General features: G+C 41.3%; 1 protein-coding gene across 6 annotated transcripts in view; it reads left to right on the top strand.

The window, feature by feature from the left end:
- The window catches only part of syt1a (synaptotagmin Ia), a 123509-nt gene that overhangs the window by 46437 nt on the left and 56424 nt on the right, over nt 1-20648 (top strand). For 5 of the 6 annotated variants that reach the window (XM_079582326.1, XM_079582325.1, XM_079582322.1 and 2 more), the window contains exon 2: nt 5010-5103. The gene's annotated coding sequence lies outside the window, so the exon portion shown is untranslated. Of the gene's footprint in view, nt 1-4885; nt 5104-20648 lie in introns of those variants that run through there. The other variant, XM_079582323.1, reaches the window with a different exon arrangement.

Below are 20648 nucleotides of genomic sequence, written 5' to 3'. Positions count from 1 at the left end.
TTTTCAGCCTTGCTACGGCCGAGCTCTGTATTTTCGTGAAACTTTGCTGGGTCTGTGGAGGATCATGTACGTCACTCAGCATGGCTACTCTCGCCGTGCGCTCATTAAGGGTTGAACTAAGGACTGATCTTCCCTCTTCCTAAGTGATGCCTCCTCTGCAGCAGCTCAGCATACTGAGGCCACTGAACCAGAGCTGATGTACAGGGAGCAAGCTGTGCTCAGTCCAGCAGGGAGTTAGCTGGTAATCATTAACACAGACTCATGTTTGTTTTGCCGGGGTCTGGCCTATGTCTGTTAGCTTTTATGCATTTGGGTTGTCAATGGTGTCATGTCTCCCAGTGAGCTTTATGGCCCTGTTCACTTTATTTACATGTTTTGGCTTGTGACAGGCCTACACAGGCTTTACACCTAGGACAGGAAACATGGCCATCATTTCTAAGTCTATTTTTTTCAATCAGGAAAAATCCTGCACACTGCCAAATACAAAGATATATTTTATTCTATTACATAAGGACATTAAGTCAACGTTTCAGCGCTGTGGCCTTCATCAGGCAAATGACTGAAGAGCTCCAGGTGGCATCTGAAAAAGGGGTGTGGGTGGCACGCCAAAATGACACAGAATTAATACACTGGCTTCCAAATTATTATGCAAATGACATTTTTCTAAGATTTTCTAAATTGTCAACTCAAATGACAATGAGAGTCAGCATAATTTTCAAGTCTTTAACTGGTAGAGGATCATTTAAATGTGGTTGAAAAAATCTCCCAGTGATAACAGTATTTTTTTCAAAAATATATATAGTAAAAAGGCGGTGGGTTGCGAGGGGGGTTCTCTTGTACGCACGTAACATGCATGATGCAGCGCGCAATGTTTAATAAAGATGAAACAAATAAAACTGTCCCTCCGCTGCTGCAGCCACTCGCTGCAGATCCAAGATGAGCGGGCGGGGACAGAGAGGCAGCAGCCTCGCGTTGGACACCGTTCGAAGGCGCAAAGTTATGAAATGTACAGGATTTAACTGATCAGAAATTGTCATATCGGCTGCAGAGGAGTTGCAGAGTTATGCAGTAGTTGCAAGAAAACTGTAGCGTATTGGAACATTTGCGCTCCAGCTGCAGGATTCTTAGAGCGGCTGAATTGGAAAAGAAAAAAAAAGTTGCTATGCGCCCTGTAAAATAGGTTCTTTCTTTTGGACTGGGCTGTGGCTACACAAGGAGCATCATCAGGAGGTAAACACTGACACACGATGGAAATGTCTCCTTAAAACGCAGATTAGACCTGGTCTTGTGGCACTTGAAGGCATGTGTGGTTTATTTATGGAAAACTGTTGTTGTTTTGGTGTTCGGGGTGTGCGCGTTGATCTACTGTATCACTTTTGTTTTCAATTTGACATCGATTCTAAGGAAGCAGACAAGGCAGCGCGATGTAAAGAGGAACATAATGTGAAGGTTGCCATAGAAGAGCGGCTCCAAGTGCTGCTTGTAATGAACCACGCCTCAGTCGGCCTCTTTTTCTTAAATAACGCCCTCTCCTAGCGGCGCAGCCTTTAGCACAAAACCTGCGCCACATGCAAGATCGCGCGTGTACCACGTTGCGTTTAGAGTTGCGCACGGACTGCGCCAGTCACAAGATCTGGCCCATACAGACTGCAACTCACAAAAAACAGAGGATTAGTGAACACAAGAGTTCCATCCGCAGAAATGATTGCGAGTATCCTGCGACCGTTCACTTCATCGATCACCACCATGATATCAGTTTCCGTGTCCCGAGAGAAAGGGATGTCGCCTACAGCCGGTCCCGCTGAGACGTGGGTCGGCACTCGCTCGGCCGTAATTGCGTTAACGTGACCCAAACAAAAGCACGTGTTCACCCCCCACTCCTCCACAACCCCTCTCCCTTGGCAGTACACCGGTCACAAATAAAACACAAGATCCTATGTGTTTTTTTTTATATTGTGGGACCATTGTTTGCGTGTAGATAAATGTAGTATTAATATTCATATTGATGCATCAGTTTGCATGATGAGCATTACAAATAAATAAAAAAGTGACACCAGTGTTTCTGTTTTACCATGCATAGCTAGTAATCACTGCTTATTTGTCTTTCCAAATAAGCTATATAAAAGTGCGTCAAGCATTCAAACACTATGCAATAATAATATTTTTTATGCTGTTTGGTGCCTATCAGTTTTCTTCAAATCAAAGAACAAAATAACACATAATCTGTGTGTCAGTTCTCGCAGCCCACATGGTGAAGGGGGTTTGGGGATAGAGTGGTGGCTGTTTGGTGCCAGGAGCCTGTATTCTCATTAGAACACACAGTGACAGTGAATGAGGGGGTGAGCAGCAGTGTTGACAGCCAGTCAGAGCCAAGCTAAAGTCTAAATTTACCTAAGTCACGGCTGACATTTGGTGCACTTAGTTAACCAAATGCTCCATCACACCAAACTCAAACTTATTTCCTACATTATTTCAATTATTTAAGTGGGTTTCCAGGGTATCACAGAGACAATAATAGTACATGGTTTGAAAAATAGAATTTAATAGTGGCAAATAATTGTACGTGTGGCGCTGTAATTACTTAAGTACAATAATTATTGAAATAATTCCTTTCAACACTCGACACGACATTACAATTAGTCTGTTTGTGACTCTGTGGCGATTGGATTTAATTTGTGATGGGAGTTGTGTTGCTTACAGACAGTGTGATCCCAAAACTAGCTTACACACTTACAGTTCTTCAGTAATGTGAGTCCTTATGTCATAAACCAGACATCATGGACCAGCCTTCATCTCCACAGGCATCATCTGTTCTGAATTCAACGCTGTTCTTCCCTTGGACCATGTTTTTTAGACCAATGCAAACAGCAACACCCTCTGACGTCTGTTTTGGAGATAATCTAACCCAATAGTAAAGCCCGAGCAGATGCCCTGATGAAGATACAATCTGTCTTCAGTCAATTAGGACTTGGGGTCTTCTGAGAACCTAGAGAATGAGGTTCTGTTACAAGTCCATGTCCAAGTCTTCAATCGATAATGACCCTTTCATACTTTTTGATGGTTGATGATTACTTTACCTGCAAGCTGAATTCTCACGTTATCTGTGAGTTCACAAACACACGATAATCCATCTTGAACCGCTCCTGCCTTCACCATTCGGAATCAAACCGAAAGTGGTTTGGGCCAATACTAATTAAAGCCGTACTAAGTAACGTGTTTACCTTAATAAATCCTTTCCGTAGTTCCTGTGGGGGTAATACAAGTGTTTATGGGATGATTGGAGGGTCTTTCATCTCCCCCTGGTGTCTCTGGCCAGAAAACCATGTTTGCAACTTGACTGCCACCGGTCCGGAGCAAGCAATACACACTAATGGAAGCACGAAGAAGACGCTAACATGCTAACGGGCAAAGCTAACTGCGGGCTAGCGTCACTTTAAACAGTATTTACAGCCAAGTTTGAGTGAAAAAAAATATTTCCATTGTATAATTGGATGTACAATAGCCCCTCTACCCCTTCGCCTTTCCCGTCAGCGTAGTATTCACTCTCCAAGACAATTAATAAGTTAAAAAATCATAGCTTGCTACGACACCTGCAGTTGCGCTTATGGGCTCTAGGGGCATGAGTTACTTAGTACTTCTTTGACAACAATAACAAAAAAAGTCACAACTAATTAATGGATTTGCTGTGTTCTTGATCCAAAAGTGCGTCCTTTCACGAACGATTCAAGCTGGAGCAATCCCAGCTTTATGTCATTGCTAATGTTAAAGGAACAGGCCACCGTTTTTCCAACCTGAGATGTGTTCTTACCTTAGACGAGTTGATGCGTACCTGTCTGGTCTTTGTGCGTGCGCTCAGTCACGCGAAAAGACCAATGATGTTGTTAGCATTTAGCCTCTCCTGCTCTCCTCTATGGGGCCAAATGGGGGTGAAGTTAGAAGCAACCAAGCTCTTCCACGTTTCCTCTATTATGTGAGTAGTTACAAGGATAGTTACACGAAATTAAACATGACGATTTTCTCAGCGGATAAAAACGGGCACTATATTGTAAGGCACCTGTCTCTTGCCAGGTGAGGTTGATTACTAGAAAAATGTCTTGTTTATATACATTGACAGTGACATTAAGCTGGTGGTTGGCAGTTAACCAGTTATTATTAGTGTATCCCTCCAATATCCAATTGGTATGCGGGTACCTCAGCACCTCCGTGTCCAGAGACTCCATCTCAAATAAACCTGGACTACCTCAGATGCTTTTCCTTGCATTGCCTGTGCATGTGCTGCCCCCTCCCTGAGAGAGCCCAGAGCCACATCTGGTCGGACCGAGGGGGAGAGGGGGGACAGCCAGGCAGCTCCTTGAGGGCATTAGCATACACTTACTCTGGGAATGCCCTTGACTAGCTGTCTCGAGTGTCGACGTGGGTTGAATCACATGCCCCTCCCAGGATCTGAATTAGATAAGACAGCATCCGAGAAGCGGGAACGCAGATACATTTGTTTGCGAGGTATAAACCAGCGATACTTCATAAAGCACGAGGGAAGATAAGCAGTAAACTCCAGCACTCTCACACTTTTCCCATCTGGTGCTTTTGAGTCTTTCAGTTTTGATTGAAAGTAAGTTTGGTTTTGTGCGGCGTCCAATATATTCCGTTTTTTTGTTTTGTTTTGTTTTGTTTTTTTATTTTCATGAAGAGTGAGTGGGTGGGGGCCGCGCATGAACAAAATTGGAAGCAGAGACACAGGGGATCCGTGTGCATTTTGTCTGTCAGCACCAAAGCGATGGAGCTGGGGGGAGGGGCTGGAGTAGGTGGGCGGGAAAAGAGTGTCACGGACAGAGAGAGGAAGGGAGGAAAGAGGGAGGGGGAGGAAGAGAGCTCCTTGTTACAGAGCTGTTGAGTGAGTGTGTGGTCGCCGGAGCACTCCTCGAGCTGTTGTGCAAAAAAAAAGAAAAAAAAAGGAACATTGCTGCTTTCTGAGACGCTTATTTGTTTTTTTTTTCTATTTCTTCGCAAAGTGCCACATCGAGGTGCCGGCGTCAAAGCAGAAGTTGCCTCCCAACCCCTTCCTGGGATTGTAAGGAGGACCCAGGGAGAACTGTGAGCTGCCAGGTAAGAGTCCTCTCTATTCTCCTCCGAGCGTCCACACAGGCAGCATGTGAGGCATTGTGTCTTCTGTTGGATTCAAATCGTACTGATGTTTGATCGTGCATGTGTTAGGGCTTTGCTGAATAGACCGTTGTTGTAACTAAAGTCAAAGACAGGAGGAGGTGTTTTGGGGGAGTAGCTCATGCCAGATGACAGATGTCACATTCACGATGTCACACACACAAGATCCAAAGGCATCAAGACTTAAACTAATCCTCCTCTGTAGTGCACATTTAGTGGATCTTTTTTTTTTTTTTTTTTGTTTCCAAAACTTTCATTTGGTGTAAATCAATAAGCGCCGCCTGCTTAAAGAAACAAACGAAACAGCATTTTTGTGGTAGATTTATAATGTTCTCATGCGGAAGTTCATATGAGAAAGTAGTCTTGAATCTCCCAAGCAATATTTCAGCAGCCTACTCCAAATTTAAGAAGCATTTTTCAGCTGTTTTTTCTTTTTTTTTCTTTTTTGGCTTCGCACACTCTCCTATAGGAAGTTGTAGTGTAATTGTATCAGTGCTCTATCCTCCCTGCTGTTTGTCATTTCCCCTCTGCCATTCCTTATCTCTGCCTTGCCCTTCTGTCCTCATTATGCCTGATTCAACTGAAATGAACAAGTCAATGTCTCTTCCTGCTTCCCTCAGTCCCTTTATCCATGCTGATGTACAGTAGATTTCCCTTTTTTTAGTGAACAAAGGCAGTGTAGGGAGACCAGTGGCGGAACAAAGCTCTTCTTAATAACATTTGCTCTTTTATTTTTTTTGTCTCCTCTCATTTAGTCACATAAAAGCAGTGTAGGTTGTTACAATGTGTAGCTCCAAATAAATCCCTGTCTGCATGAGTCCATTGTCCTTTGCCTGAGCAAGCAATAAACGCCGGATTTACCTTGCAACTTTGATCTTTTAAGTTCTCCACGTTTGTTTTGTTGCACTCCAAGGAAAGTAGATTGTTAAAAAACAACATTATTGTTTAGTGAAATGTAATTTAAAAAAAACCTTCTTAATCCCAGTGAGGACGATGTGTTTCTGTTCAAGAAAATATTTGGGCCTGAGCTCTGTGATATGATTCACACACAGATGAATGCATATGTGTGTCCAGGGTGTGTGAAGTGTATCCAGCTGTGAGATCTCCCATTGCATCAATAGTTAATGAGCGTCACTGGCACTGGCTCACATCCCCATTCACTGTGTGTGACGCAGACTCCACTGAACTGTCAGCCGCTGTAAGGCCGCTGTAGGCTCAGACACATTTAGAAAAAGACAAAGTGTTGACCTTCACATAACCTTGTGGTAATACCAAGGCTGTTTTTTGAGTTATTGGGGGGGCTGAACATGTCACTGTAATAAATGGCTTCTTGTTTAAAATGAAACATTGAAATGTGTTCTCAATTAAAACAATGGACTGATAGATTTAAAACTTATTTTGGTGATTTTTTTTTTCAACACAAGGGAGCCGTTTAGTTGTTGTTCAATATTAATTATTGTTCTGTGTTGAGGTTTGTAAAAAATGATCAGTATATCACTCTCTGGGATGGTGCAGATTTTCAGCCCAAAGCGGCAGCTTCTTCCAGTCCACTGGCTTCAGTCCGCTCCCTCCGTGACTCATTGACTGCTCAATCCTGATTGGCTGGCTTTTCTACTCCAGGGGAGCCAGGATATAGAAGGGCTGGCCTCCTCTAAGCAGGGCACTGACATTTATTTCATACAACAGGCTACTGGATGCACATTGACATGTGTTGGCCCGAATATGAAACATTTCATGATGATGGTCGCTGGCGAAAAGGACATTCTTTTTATTTGACAAAAGCACAAATACTTTCATTCATATTTTTAATTTCTTATTTATAAATCTGGTCTGATATTTATTCGTTTTTAAGCCGTGTCAAAGATGACTTTCTGCCTCTATTGGGACAGACAATATAGATCTTATCTTAACTTATCTTAAAGTCCATTTTCTAGTTTTTGCCGTACAAGTGTGTTCTTTATTTTTCTTTAACCTCTTACCACCCGCCTTGTCTGAGCACATTTTCTACATTTCAGCTTTACCCAAATCTAAAAGCTTTTCGACTAGAGCTCACAGCCTTTAAGATGCTTTTTCATAGCTCTTTTTTGGTCACATTTTTGTCGTGTTTTCATCACTTTTTAGTCATGTTTTTGATGCTTTTTTTGGTGCTTTTTCATGTTTTTTTTGTTGCATACTCATCACTTTTCAGTCGTATTTTAGTTACTTTTTCTGCACTTTTTTATTGTCTTAATGTTTCATTTGCACATCTCCATCTCTATTTTTGACGAAGAGTTTAACCAAATTGTAAAAAAAAAAACGTCTAAAATGAAAGTAAAGAGGACTGAAATGTCTCAGCCTTTTCAGAACCATGGACAGTGCCCTTGTTCTGTTGCAAGAGGTAGACCGGCCTCCTGCATGCTCATGTATTTATGAACATGTAATGATGATAACATTGTGCCTCGTCTTCATGAACCTCACTACACACATAAACTTAATCTGTTTTAGTTCTAATGATGCATCTGCCCTTTGTTAATTGCTTTATTGGTTTTCCCCCACTGACTTCCTTAATATGCAGTGAGATGACAGGAAAGCATCCAAACTTAATTGATTTCATTTCCTAAATCAGTGGTACCTGTACCGGAGACAGACTGTGCCCCCCAGTACAAACCTTAATCCCCACAAATGCATTAAAACATACAAATAAATGCCATGAAGTGCGTCTTCTTGCACTCTCTTTCGAATCATTTGTGCTGTAATAAAATATTATATGGTCAGACTTCCTGACCAGACCAAGCTCTGGTGCCGTACACTTAAAAAAACTAAGTTAGGCACTCAAAAAAAAAGAAAACATAGACTGTCAGAAGCGCAATCATTTAATCAATCAATAAAAATACCAAATACTATAAAACAGTTTAAAAAAAAAAGCCAGGCTATAAAAGTGATTTTTTTTCTAAATTTTTTGCTCATCCTCTACATCCTGTGCTGTGGGTGACGATAACGACGGAGGATTGTGGGTAATTCCTTACCTTTACCCGTCCTGGGTCTGTCCTTATCACCGAGCCGAACCAAGGAGCACTGGGAGAAGGTCGAAGCCGGAGGGAGACCACGGAGCTGATGGAGTTCACCGATAGTTTGTGGAGGAAAAACTTTATCCGGCTCTGTGTTGTGGTTGACTCCTCTCTGCGTCCAAAGGAAAACCAGCCACTTTGAAACAGTCGGCGACAGTTTCGTATAAATCCGTATTACGATGATGTTCTTTCCATCTTAAATATTAACCACTTTTAGTTAATTCATCGTTAAAATAAAAAACTCTCCTCTTGACTCCAGTAACAGGAGTTCTTCGGATTCGCCGCCATGTTTGTTTACGATTAATGGCGCATGCGCAAGAAATGGGAAGTTCCTTAAAACCGGAAATTAGCGCATCCATGCTGTTACATCCCGGTTGCCAGGAAAACCGGGAAACTGCTTTTTGGGGTTTTTATAATCAGGCAAGAGAGAGGACCGCTGCTGTGATCTGAACCAGTGAGGGAGATTTATTGTTGAGGTCGGGGTGGGAGAGGACGAATTTGATTTTCCTGATGGAACGAGGAAAGAGGCCTGTTTTAAAAGGACCGCTAAGCATACAGGGTCATTTGCACTTGTATTCATTTGCATAATTGAATTGGTGCGCGTTAAAGTGTTATTAACATGGCTAGAACGCTGTTGGTTTACCTGTCATGTAACAGTTAATAATGCGGCTTGTGATGTGTCTCTGTGCTGATCTTTGATCCCTCTGCAGGCTTGTTTGCGAAAAGGAAATAGGACCTGCTCTTGTGTAGAGAGGCAAGGGGCTTGTGACCTGACACGTGTGGCAGGTTAGACGGCACTCAGACCACAGGCCAAGGGAAGGTAATTTTCTGGTGACAAACAGAAGAGGCAAGAGAGAGTTCACATATGCTATCATCCTGCTACCACTGAGCTACTGCTTTTTGACTCTCCAGCCTTTGTATAAAGTTCACCTAGTAGCTCTGACTGACTAGTTGAAACACTGGCATCACAATGTGTCTTTATTTTGAATGCAAGAATGCAAGAAATCATGGTTGTGGTGGAGAAGGAAAGAATACATTTTGATCTTGGTGAGCCTGATTTAACATTACACCCACACAATACTGCCATGCGATTGATCCCATACACCATAGAAATCAAATGATCAACAGGTGCTGGTCATTTGTTTTGATAGCATCTACTCTGCTGCCCTTGTCAGAGCACTGTTCAAAACAGTACAGTGGAGCAAAGATTATTTTTATCAAAACATCTCCTGCTCTGCCCATATTCACCAAAGACGCCTTTTAGAGAGCGAAGAGGGCATTTCTGCTATGAAGCCACTTCATGATACAGTCCACAGAAAGGAACAAGGAAACTCACAGGTACTCAGCAGATGTTTTAAGTGTTGCATAGCAACAACCAGACCAAGAACAGCCTATAAATTATAAAGGAGAAAGAGATATTAAAAATCTTGTATTAAGCTTTCTTCCAAAGCAAACAAATCTTAAACTTTTTTTTACATTCTCTATTCTCTTAACACTCTCAATTTGTATTACATTAGCTGTAAAAAAGAAAGAAAAAAAAGTCTATGGCAGGGCCATTACTGAATTATTAGAAGTTTGGGCATCTCTGCTGAGACTGCTGCCCCCGCGACCCGGCCCCGGATAAAGCGGAAGAAAATAGATGGATGGATGGATGGGCAGGGCCATTACTGTCTCCAAGGGCATACTGTTAATACTGACTGTATGAGTTATTGTTTTTGTTACTGCTGTTGCTCGTCCTGCTGTCTAATACAGCTGACTTCAAACTGGCTCTCACATAATGGACCAAAGTTTATCTCAGAACCCAGTATTCTCCTTGGCTTGAAGGAAGGGCAGCTGGAGTAAACATGTCCACCTAAGAGCTTATTATTAGATTGTCGATTACAAAGATTCATGTGGCAGTCACATACTCATACTACATATTGCATACACAAGGAAAGTCACAGCACTGTGATTGTGTCCCCTGTCTACTGACTGAGTTTTTTCAACTGACCTTAAATTATCCTCTTGTTGGAAAAAGGTCAGATTTGAAAAGCCTGTTAAAAGGCAATCAGTCCTTTCTCAGCAGTAACCAAAGTACACGCACCTATGATGCTTTTTATAGAGCTCAGGTCTAAAAGCCAAATCAGAGTTCATTCAGTGACTATTGGTGATGGGCGCTGTCCTACTTCGACACAGTCAACACAACTTCACATTTCTTGTGCTCTGATGAAAATGTGTGTCTTATGGTGCAATGTGTGAGAGTTACTGTGATGAACTCAGCACTACAAAGAACTCATCCATATTCAGCCCTTATCACCTTGTCGTGACTGAGGTTTGAAGCAAACCAAATCTGATAGAGAGAATAGATGTTTTTTTTTTTATTTCTGCCAATTTCTATCGAGAAACTACCTTTATATACATGACCATAATCAGGGCTTTTACTTGTATAACCTCTAACTCCCCACCTTCAGTGTGCCATGACCGTCGGTATTAATAAGGTGCATAATCATTATTGTGTCGCTTCATGTGATTTGTACAAATGTAATATTCTTGACAGGAAAAATGAATTACATTGTATTTGTAATTGGAAACAGAATGTGAAGGCAGTCACTTTGTCACTCCCTATTTTCTGTCTGAGTTTGTTTTTTTCCCTCCCACCCTTTGTTCTTCCTTTTTTTCCTGGGAGCCGAATTCCCTCCCGAGGCTCTCCTGTGTTTCCGCGCTCACCGTCAGATCAGTGACAGTGTGGGACCTGCACCGCGCATGTCACCTTTTAGCTTCTCCCTTCGTTCCTTTATCCCATCAATCAACCCCGGACTTTGCTGCGCTCTTCTAGTAAGTCTGACTGGAACAAGGTCACCACACTGTGCAGCGCCTGCCTCTCTTTTACACAATATGTTGCTTTGTGTCTAAAGGCCCTCCTGGTTTCTGGAATGGCAGCTGCATATCATCATTTTGACTTCGAGCATCAATGGTGGTGCAAATGGTGTTGTCACAGTGCGAATCAACATGTAAATCGCTTGGGGGAATCTTGATTAATCTTTACATTTATTTTTTCTCTCGACAATTCAATTCAAGCTTCGTCTGTGTTTTGGATGCTCCCTAGATCCCCCGATATTGATCATGTCATCGATCCCATATAACGGGCTGTGTTTCCTTGCTTGCAGCATACACAAAAGTACCCCCCCCCCCCATGCTTTGTGTCAGTATGATGAGTAGTGACAGGGCTCGGACTCATGGCTTTTGTTGTGCGCTCTGGCATATTGTGCGTCACTGTTTACCCCCGAGAGTTGGGAGCTGTTTGTGGCCACGGGGGCGGCTGTTTTTTTCCGTGAGTGAGGTCAGATTCAGAGTTGAGTCGACACACAGTAATTGAAATATCGCACGACACAGTGAGTGAGACGGTGTGAGTCTATATGCGTAATCGATGTTATTGTGGGGTTTGTGCGTTCGTGTCATTGAGCAGTTCTTACTCAGATGACAAATGAAGCAAATGGTTTTTAATAATGTTTTTCCCCTGTTAATAATTGAAAGCCCTCCCCCCCCTTGATTGGACGTCAAGGCAGGTTTGCGGTGGTTCAGTTTTGACCCAAAATGCGTATTTGTGTGGGGTTTGGTTTAGATCATGATGCCACCATCTTTTAGTTGCCTTTGATACTTGAGCGAACGGGAGAGAGAGATATTGTACATCCAATTCCACAATGGAGATCCTTTTTTCCCTCAAACATGGCTGTAAATACTGCTAAAGTGGCGCTAGCCCACAGTTAGCTTTGGGTAGATGAAAGACCCCCCAATCACCCCATTAACACTTGTATTACCCCAAAAGGACTACGAAGAGGATTTATAAAGGTAAACAAGTTACTTAGTTCTGCTTTAACCAAGCACATTTTCTCCAGTTCGGCATAACCCAAATCTTAAAGCTTCTCGACTGGAGCTTAAAGCCCATAGGCCAGTGTAACGCCTGATTCGATTGCTAAGACTTAAAAGGGATTGAAGCTTCTTTCTCATTTTCGTTGTCATGTTTCGGACACATTTTTGTGACTTTATTAAAGTTAAATTACACTAAAAAGCAAAATGTGGCCAAAATACAACAAAAATGGCCACGTAAAATGCCACAAAACAAAGAAAACCTGACAAAAATATGGCAAAAAAGTAGCAACAAAAAGAAGAAGCATAGATGAGGTTTGTAGGTCTTAGCTTTCAAATGAGATGTTACCTTGGCCTATATGTAAGCTCCAGTCAAGAAGCTTTTAGATTTGGAGAAACTTTGCTTGGTTAAAGTAGGGGTTAAAACTCTGCACACACTTTATATTCTGCTGTGTGCATTTAGGCTCCATTTAAAGTTAAAAATCCAGAGTAAATGTCTTCGTGTGCTGTGATTTTAGTTTACGTCCAGGGAATTTTTGAGAGCATAATGAACAGGAATATGCCATCTTCATTCACAGGAGCGTGACAGGCTCTAATTAAGTCTCACTTGAACATTTCTCTGTGCATAAGTAACTGAGCGAAGGACGCACAGATGTGACTGGAGACAGGCACGGCACAAAGCAGAAATGTGAGAAAACAAAGTTTGCGCTCAGAAGGGCGCTAATAAGGTAAGCTTTTTTCTTTTTTCTTTTGCAGTGTGTGAGCTCGCAGATGGCTGCCGTCTCCCAGTGTGGCCAAGACTTGTGGTTTCATTTATTTCTCCTTGCATTGTTTCCATCTTCTTTGATAACTCTCCTCTCCACCTGCTCTCGTTACTCGTCTGCACCAAAGTGGATCCTGCTTTCACCTGCTCCTTCAGGGAAAATGAGAAAGTCCCTCCAAACTTTCACGTCGATTGATTTGAGCCTCTTCTTTGATCCTCATGGCGGTCAAGTAGATTCTATGTACAATTCCCAAATGAATAAAAAGAAGGGAGAAAAACAATTCTTTCAAAACATGCCGGTTACATACAGTAGCAGATGTCTCCTTTTTGTCCCTCCCATGAGGTACCTTTACGAAAAAGGTAGCTCACGTTAGATCTCCAACCAAGTCCTATGTTGAGGATGCCTGAGTAACTATTGCGGGACTTGGTCGAAGAGTGAGCTGCCACGATGATGTATATATAAAACATATATAAAATGTTATGTACAGCATTAACAGTTAATTGATAATAATAAAATCCATAAATCGATCCATAACCGATTACAATGTGCATCCCTAATAAAGACATAAAGGTAAATCCACTTAACAATATTTACCCAAATGCAAACTGTGTTCAACGTGACCATAGCTAAAATAGCAATTTCAGGTGCAAAACATTTAAAATCTGCCAATATTAACTTCTTAACCCCTGCCTGAACCAAGCACATTTTCTCCAGTTTGGGTTTACCCAAATCTAAAAACTTCTTGAAAAAAAAAGGGGTAAAATATTGAGGATGAAAATGTGAAAAAAGAGCGACAAAAAGAGCAACAGGAAAGTGACGACAGAGCAACAGAAAAATGGCAAATATGTGACGAAAAACACGATAAAGGGAAAGATCCATTTAGATCAGTTAGCTTAAGCTGTCTTAGCTTTCAAATGAAGCTCTGCATTGGCCTATAGACGCTAACCTTTTAGATTTGGGTAAAGCTGGTACGAAGATCAGAGAGAAAATGCACTTGATGAAGGCTGGAGCTAAAGTAAAGTAAAGTAGTACTAAGTAACTAAATAAACCCTTTTAGTCCCTCTCGGGGTAATACAAGTGTTGATGGGATGATTGGACGGTCTTTCATCTCCCCCTGGTGTCTTTGGCCAGAAAATCACAATAACAGCTTTCTCTGCTCCGACCCGGAGGTGCAATACACACTAATAGAATCACGAAGAAGAAGCTAACAGGCTAATGGGCAGCGCTAACTGTGGGCTAGCGCCACTTTAACAGTATTTACAGCCAAGTTTGAGTGAAAGAAATGATCTCCATTGTATAATTGGATGTACAATATCCCTCTCTCCCTTTGTCTTTTCTGTCAGTGTAGTATTTACTCTCACGGACAATTAATGAGTAAAAAAAATGCAATATACTACGACATCTGCAGTGGTGCTTATGACCTCTGAGGGCATGAGTTACATAGTTCTGCTGAGGTTAATGTTTGTTCGGATTCTATTTTTTGATATTTTGCCTTAATTTCACAAGAATATACGGTCAAAAAACCTTTAACACTCATACAATGAAATGAAAGATTTTAAAGCACATTGTCTTTAAATCAGATGACAACTCCCACCTCATTGTCCTGCCACTTTGGGAGCCCCTGATCGAGATAATGAAATACTATACTGTAGTGTCCAGAGAGGACCTTAACATGATTAACCTGAAAAAGCTTTATTCATGTTGTATTTTGTGTTATAATTTGTGTAGCACTGAATAAAGCCTTAAACTGAGCGAACCACATATTTAAATGCGCACAGAGTAAAACACATCAATTTGCCGCGTCTTTATTTTAAGGCAGCTGATTTTTCACACTAATTCCAAATGTTCTGGTATGTGTAAATGAACAACTCGGCACCATGCGCCACCCTTCGTTTCCATGACGACTGTGATCCCTGTATGATAATCGCATTCCCACTATAGCTGTGAAAAACGCTCATTCCTGCCCGATCCAAGACAGAAAGACAAGAAAAAGAAGAGAGTAAGAATTGGCGTGACGGTAAACAGCCGTGTTGTAGCGTCCTTCAGGTTCGCCGTCTGAGGGGCTGACATGTTTCCTAGATGGAAGCCATAGCAGGCAAGGGAAGGGGATTTTTTTTCTTTTTTTTTTCTTTCTTGCATTAACACTTTTGCTCTTTAACACTTAAGCGCGTCAGGAATGAAGCTACGTTATTGACTGACTTCTTCCATGTTAGTCGTGCATGGGACTCGTTGCTGTGTTTGCTCGCCAAGCCTTTCTTGTTTGCAGACTTGCAGTTATCTGGTAATGGTTTGTTTGTACGGTGAATGTCACAAGGAAGATGGCTCGTGTAGTGCAAGCGAGAACTGTTGGCAAGCGCCCATCCGTGTTTAAAGTCGAAATGTATTTCAGAGATAGTGAAGTCTCGACTGCCTAAATAGGATGGAGACCCATGTGCAGTGAATATATTTTTCCACTGAATCTTTCTCACTGGTCTGACTTTGAATTATAATGTTTTCTGCACACGACTAATTACCTTATTAAAATGAAGTAGTGAAGTAATTGTAAGAAAGCACAGAAGACATAATGAGCACAATATCCACAGATATTTTCTTACAATACAATGAATGTGCCCAACAGCCAGAGCGCTCTCCATTAAATCACTGGTACGTGCTTGTTAAATTATTGATGTTTGCAGACGGTGCTCTAAATGCTGCTTGTTAACAATGAATCACAGGCAGTTTGAGTGGACATGACCTTGCTGCTCTAAGGTCCCCGATCGTGGATCTGCAGATGTGCTCAGAGATGACATTTAAGTGGGCCGACATAAATTATTGCCCAATGGGAACACACTTTCTCTGATTTATAATGGAAGAGCTCAAACAGCATGACTGATAAAACCATTTATATTTCTGCCAATCATCGAGAATTGCTCTGCCATTACAGGGCAACTATTTGATTACATGTTGCACCTTCAACTCAGATTTAGCAAAAGTGAAGTCGTGACAGGCAAACCGACGTGCGTGATTGGTAATTTGCTTGCTCCTGCAAACGAACAATCAATGCTCAGTTGACAACGTTGCAAGGCAATTCAAAATAAGCCTGCTAAAGTCTTCTGTTTTGTGCCCTGGTTGTGGACTGAGAACAAAGCTAGTGTTTGTTGATTCTTCTTCAGAACGACACAGAAGCAGCTTGAGTTTGTCCGAATTGTAGAACAGGTTTTTTTTTTTTACATTTATTTGTTTATTTGACAGGGACAGTACAAGGAAACATTGCCAACTTGTTGGCCGATGTTCTGTACATAAGGCGTCTAGCCATCGGCTAATTTGCAGCCCCCGTACCTGGTTAGGCTTTTGAGAGGGTTTATAAAAGAACAGAAAAATGAAAAATCAGTGAAAAGCATCAAACAATTCAACAATAAAAAGAAAGAAGAGAAAACATATCTGACCACTTCCCATCCCAAGTTCAGCCTCACAGTTCAGTGTTCACATTTTTGTTTGTTCTTCAGCCACAGCTTCAGCTTTTGTGAGAAAAGTCTCAGGTCCAATTAGGACTTTAACTCCAGTGGCAAAGCATTCCATAACTGAGTCCCTTTCACTGAGAACGCAGACTGACCCAGAGCAGTTTTGCACCATTTTCGTTTGGCCATCAGTACGCACAAACGATTAAAGTGGAATTTCAATCTCAAATTCAAGTTAAATTGCTTCTGGTTTCCCCCTGAGCTGTTCGCAGCACACAAAGTGGTTGTCTTGTTCTGCGCTAACACTGCCTAATTCCTCAAAATGTCACACGAACACATGGAAGTTGTTCTTGACAAAAGCATTTGTGTCGGCATCACACCGCGCCTCTCTCCGGGGCTTTCGCTTTCGGAAATCGATCCTGCATGTTGCAACTGATCCCTGGCAGTTTTTCAACCCTTAACCCCTTAACCCCCAGCGTAACCGAGTCTCCAGTTCAGTATCACCCAAATCTTACATACTGAGATATGTTCTTACCTGAGCTTAGACGAGTTGATGCGTACCTGTTTGGTCTTTGTGCGTGCGCTCAGACACGCAAATAGACCAAAGATGTTGGTAGCATTTAGCCTCTCCCAGCATATTCTGATGGGGCCAAGCAGGGGTGAAGTTAGAAGCGACCAAGCTCTTCCACGTTTTCCCCATTTAAATGCGGTTACGTGAGTAGATACACAATCCAAGTATAGTCACACAGAATTACACATGAAAGGGGGACTATATTGTAACGCGTAATAACACCTTAGGAGCACTTCGACTTCCGTGCAGTAATATCTTAACTCCTAAAGAATTCTGAAGATATTACTGCGCTATTTAAAGGCACACTGCGTAACATTTTGGACTATACTTTTGCCATCAGTACAAAACATGCTCTTAATGACCAGCTCGACACAGAAAATGCTCTTACTGCAGTGGGTAATCAAAGAATGGATTTGGATGAGAACCAAACCTGTTAAAATCTCAAATTCTGCTGATCTTAGTCACATCTCCATGGAAACGAGCTGGAGACGTCCCGCTCCCTGTAAAGTTACAGTCATGTCTTAGTAGACATCACAGCAAAAGCACATGTTTGTTTGTACATTTATGAGGCATTTTTCATTGATGAAAAAATCTGTCATAAAATAAAGGCATGTATTTTGATTTTATTTATTGTGTAAAATTCTACACGGTGTGGCTTTAAATAGGGAAACAGGACAGGAGGAGAGGCTAAATGCTAACAACATCTTCGGTCTTTTTGTGTGACTGAGCGCAATTAACTCGTCTAAGCTCAGGTAAGAACATATCTCAGTTTGAAAAAACAGTGGCCTGTTCCTTTAAAGCAGGGGTCCTCAGACTTTTTTCTCTGGGGGCCACATTATTGTTCCTGACTGTGATGGGGGGCCGGACCAGGTTATTACATAGAATTTTTTTGACCCAGACCAAAATGCCTCATTGGGAAGTAGAGATGACTCGTCCCCTAGACTATATCCACAAGATCAACACTTGATTCAGGCTCATGTTTGTTTCACTGTAGTGTTTTGCAAAAATAGTAATCAAGTCTTCACACTTTGTTTTAATTTCCATTTATTTATATTTTCAAATAAAACATCATTATGTAATGTGACCAAAGTAATAACTTCTTACACTTGTATTGTGCTTTACAAGCCTGTGTCACAAGTTTCTCAAAGTACTGTAATTATTATTCATTCTCTCCACACTCTGTGGTGGTAAGCTTCATTTACCACGTGGCTATAATGTGTTTATATTCTGATCTCTTACATAAGTGCCCTCTGCTGGACACCTGTGGAATTATTTTTTATTCATTCAAATTGCCCCCTAGTGGCTGGAGTGAGTAAACTGGTTATTTAGTTAAAATATCCTAACTCCGCACAGGAATGGGCTAGAAACGTACTTTTTTTTTTGACATACTCAGGGATTTGTGCTCTACAAGTCGGGGGCCGGATTAAATCATCTCGCGGGCCGGATTTGGCCCGCGGGCCGTAGTTTGAGGACCCCTGCTTTAAAGCTTCTAGAACTTCTTCTTACAGCCTATACACCATGGTAGCGCCTCATTTGAAAGCTAAGGGCTCCAAAACTCGTCAATGCTTCTTCCATGTTTTTGTTGTCACGTTTTCGTTGTTTATGTTGTGTTTTCGTCACCTTTTCAATGCTTTTTTGAAGCGTTTTGGCAGCATTTCGTTTTTTTTAGCATTATGTAGCTGACACAAAAATGTGACTAAAACGTAAAAAAGTCTTCGCTTTCAAATGAGGTGTTACCTTGGCCTATAGGCTGTAGGCTCCAGTAGAGAAGCCTTCAGACCACTAGAAAATGTGCTTGGTTTATGGTTGGGGGGTTTAGAGGTTAAGTTCAGTTGAGTGCTTGGATATGTTTTCACTTAATTATCTATAGCACAATAATCCTTGATGACAAATTCTTACACGATCTGGTTTCCGCATCCCCTTTAACAGCTCAGTGATTTTAACAGAGTAAATCTTTTCTTCTCCGAAAGCCCGGACATTTTTCCACTGTTTCTGGTAACATGAATAACAGCTTGTTGAGTCAAGGGTTATTGGCTGCAGATGGCTGAAGACAATAAACATGATCAAACATCGTGGAGGGGATTCGAGGGCTGTGCTTTTAAACCAAATCATGGCACAAAACTTGCAGACGTCGTCAGCAATTATGGGCGATGTCGATTTTAAATATTTAGATACAACTTTTCTCGACAGGCGTAAAACATTACACATGATGCTAATTTAAATGCAATAAACACAGAAAAGAAGACCAACACAATGCATTTAAATGTGTTATATGTCTTCTGCCCCACACGATTAATAGCTTCTATAAATCACCCATTTATCGGAGTTTACCGCTAATGCTGATTCGTTGCAGTTTCTCTTCCCGGACCTCCTTCAAGCTCTCCCGTCTAGTAATCTTGATTAATTTTGTTTACCTCAGTGCAGTCATTACAAGAAAATGGCCCCAATAACTTCTGCAGACGACTTCTCAGAATCATGAGGTTAACTTCATTCTCAGCCCTCCCCAACTTTCATTCAAAAACACATTTATTTTGTGAAACACTTGAATAGAAGTAGGGAAGCTACTGATACTGGAAAAAATACGATATCGGGTATCGGCTACATATATCCGATACTGAACCGATACTGGTTTTGGCTCCCACTTTTTAAAAAACACAACTTTTACCACTTTAATCCAAGTGAGTATGGGCATGCTGTATATCATTGTAAAGCTTAGAATTGATTTAGTTTTAACCTCCACAAATGTATTTTTGATCACTGCGCAAAATGCCACACTAGCAATAGCATGCCAAAACTATCAGGAGCATGCTAATGCTAACGGAAACTAATCAAGGCAGGGTCAGAAACTATGATAGAAATACCTAAAGTTGCCAAATAAAATAGAATAACATAACCACTGCTGAAGCCAAGTGTTTGTCTTTTGATTTAAGAAATAACTGATCTCACATATTTGATCAGATCACTTCGTATGAGTTGTTTATATTAATGTAATATACAAAAGGATTAGTAGTGTAGAAAAGTACAGTGATCCTTGTTTAATGTTCATCCATTAGTTTATCAATAGATATAATTGATAATTGATCTGTAACATCATGACAATAAACTATGACTATTGATGTTAAAATGAAAAAAGAGTCAATTCAATTTTTACTCAGAGAAAGCCACTTTTAAGAAAGTCTATCAGTAAATATCGGATATCGGCAGATACCCAAACCCCAGTATGGGTATCGGTATCAAAAAAGCTGGAACGGTGCATCTCTAAATAGAAGTAGTATTATGTATGTATTGCAAAGGCAGGGATAGAGTTATATTTAGATAATCTTATTCAGTTGTAAATTTTCAGGGAGCCATTTTACTGTATCTCACATTGAGAAAGAATCTAGTCATTGTTATGAACACACCAATCACACAATAGCATGAATGAACAATGAGTAAAGGACACGTGCACAGAGATGTGTGGAACAAAAGGAAATCACTGTAAATAGCACAATTGGCAGAACTAACGCCACAACTCCATTTGCCTATAATGAACAGGCTCGAGTTCTTCAACTACAATGCTTTCTGATTGCGCACCTTCCAGCCGAGCCAGCAGTTCCTTTGTCATCTCGCACCATTTTATAGCTGTTCAAAATCTTTGTTCAAAGAAACAGCCTCAAAACTTGGTCTTAAATAACTTGGTCTAAAATAATCCATTGTTTTATGTCAATTTTGATGGTTGATAAAGACTGCAAGGTTTTATTAATAACCGAAGGTCACACAGTATTGAATGACACACAGGAAATCTGATGCTTTCTGGCCTAGGCCTGCAACGCCTTCCAACTCG

The sequence above is a fragment of the Gobius niger genome, assembly GCF_951799975.1.
Source record: "Gobius niger genome assembly, chromosome: 2".
In the NCBI taxonomy this organism is placed as follows: Eukaryota; Metazoa; Chordata; class Actinopteri; order Gobiiformes; family Gobiidae; genus Gobius; species Gobius niger.
Note: the sequence above shows the minus strand (reverse complement) of the source record. Positions and strands in the feature narration are given on the sequence as shown.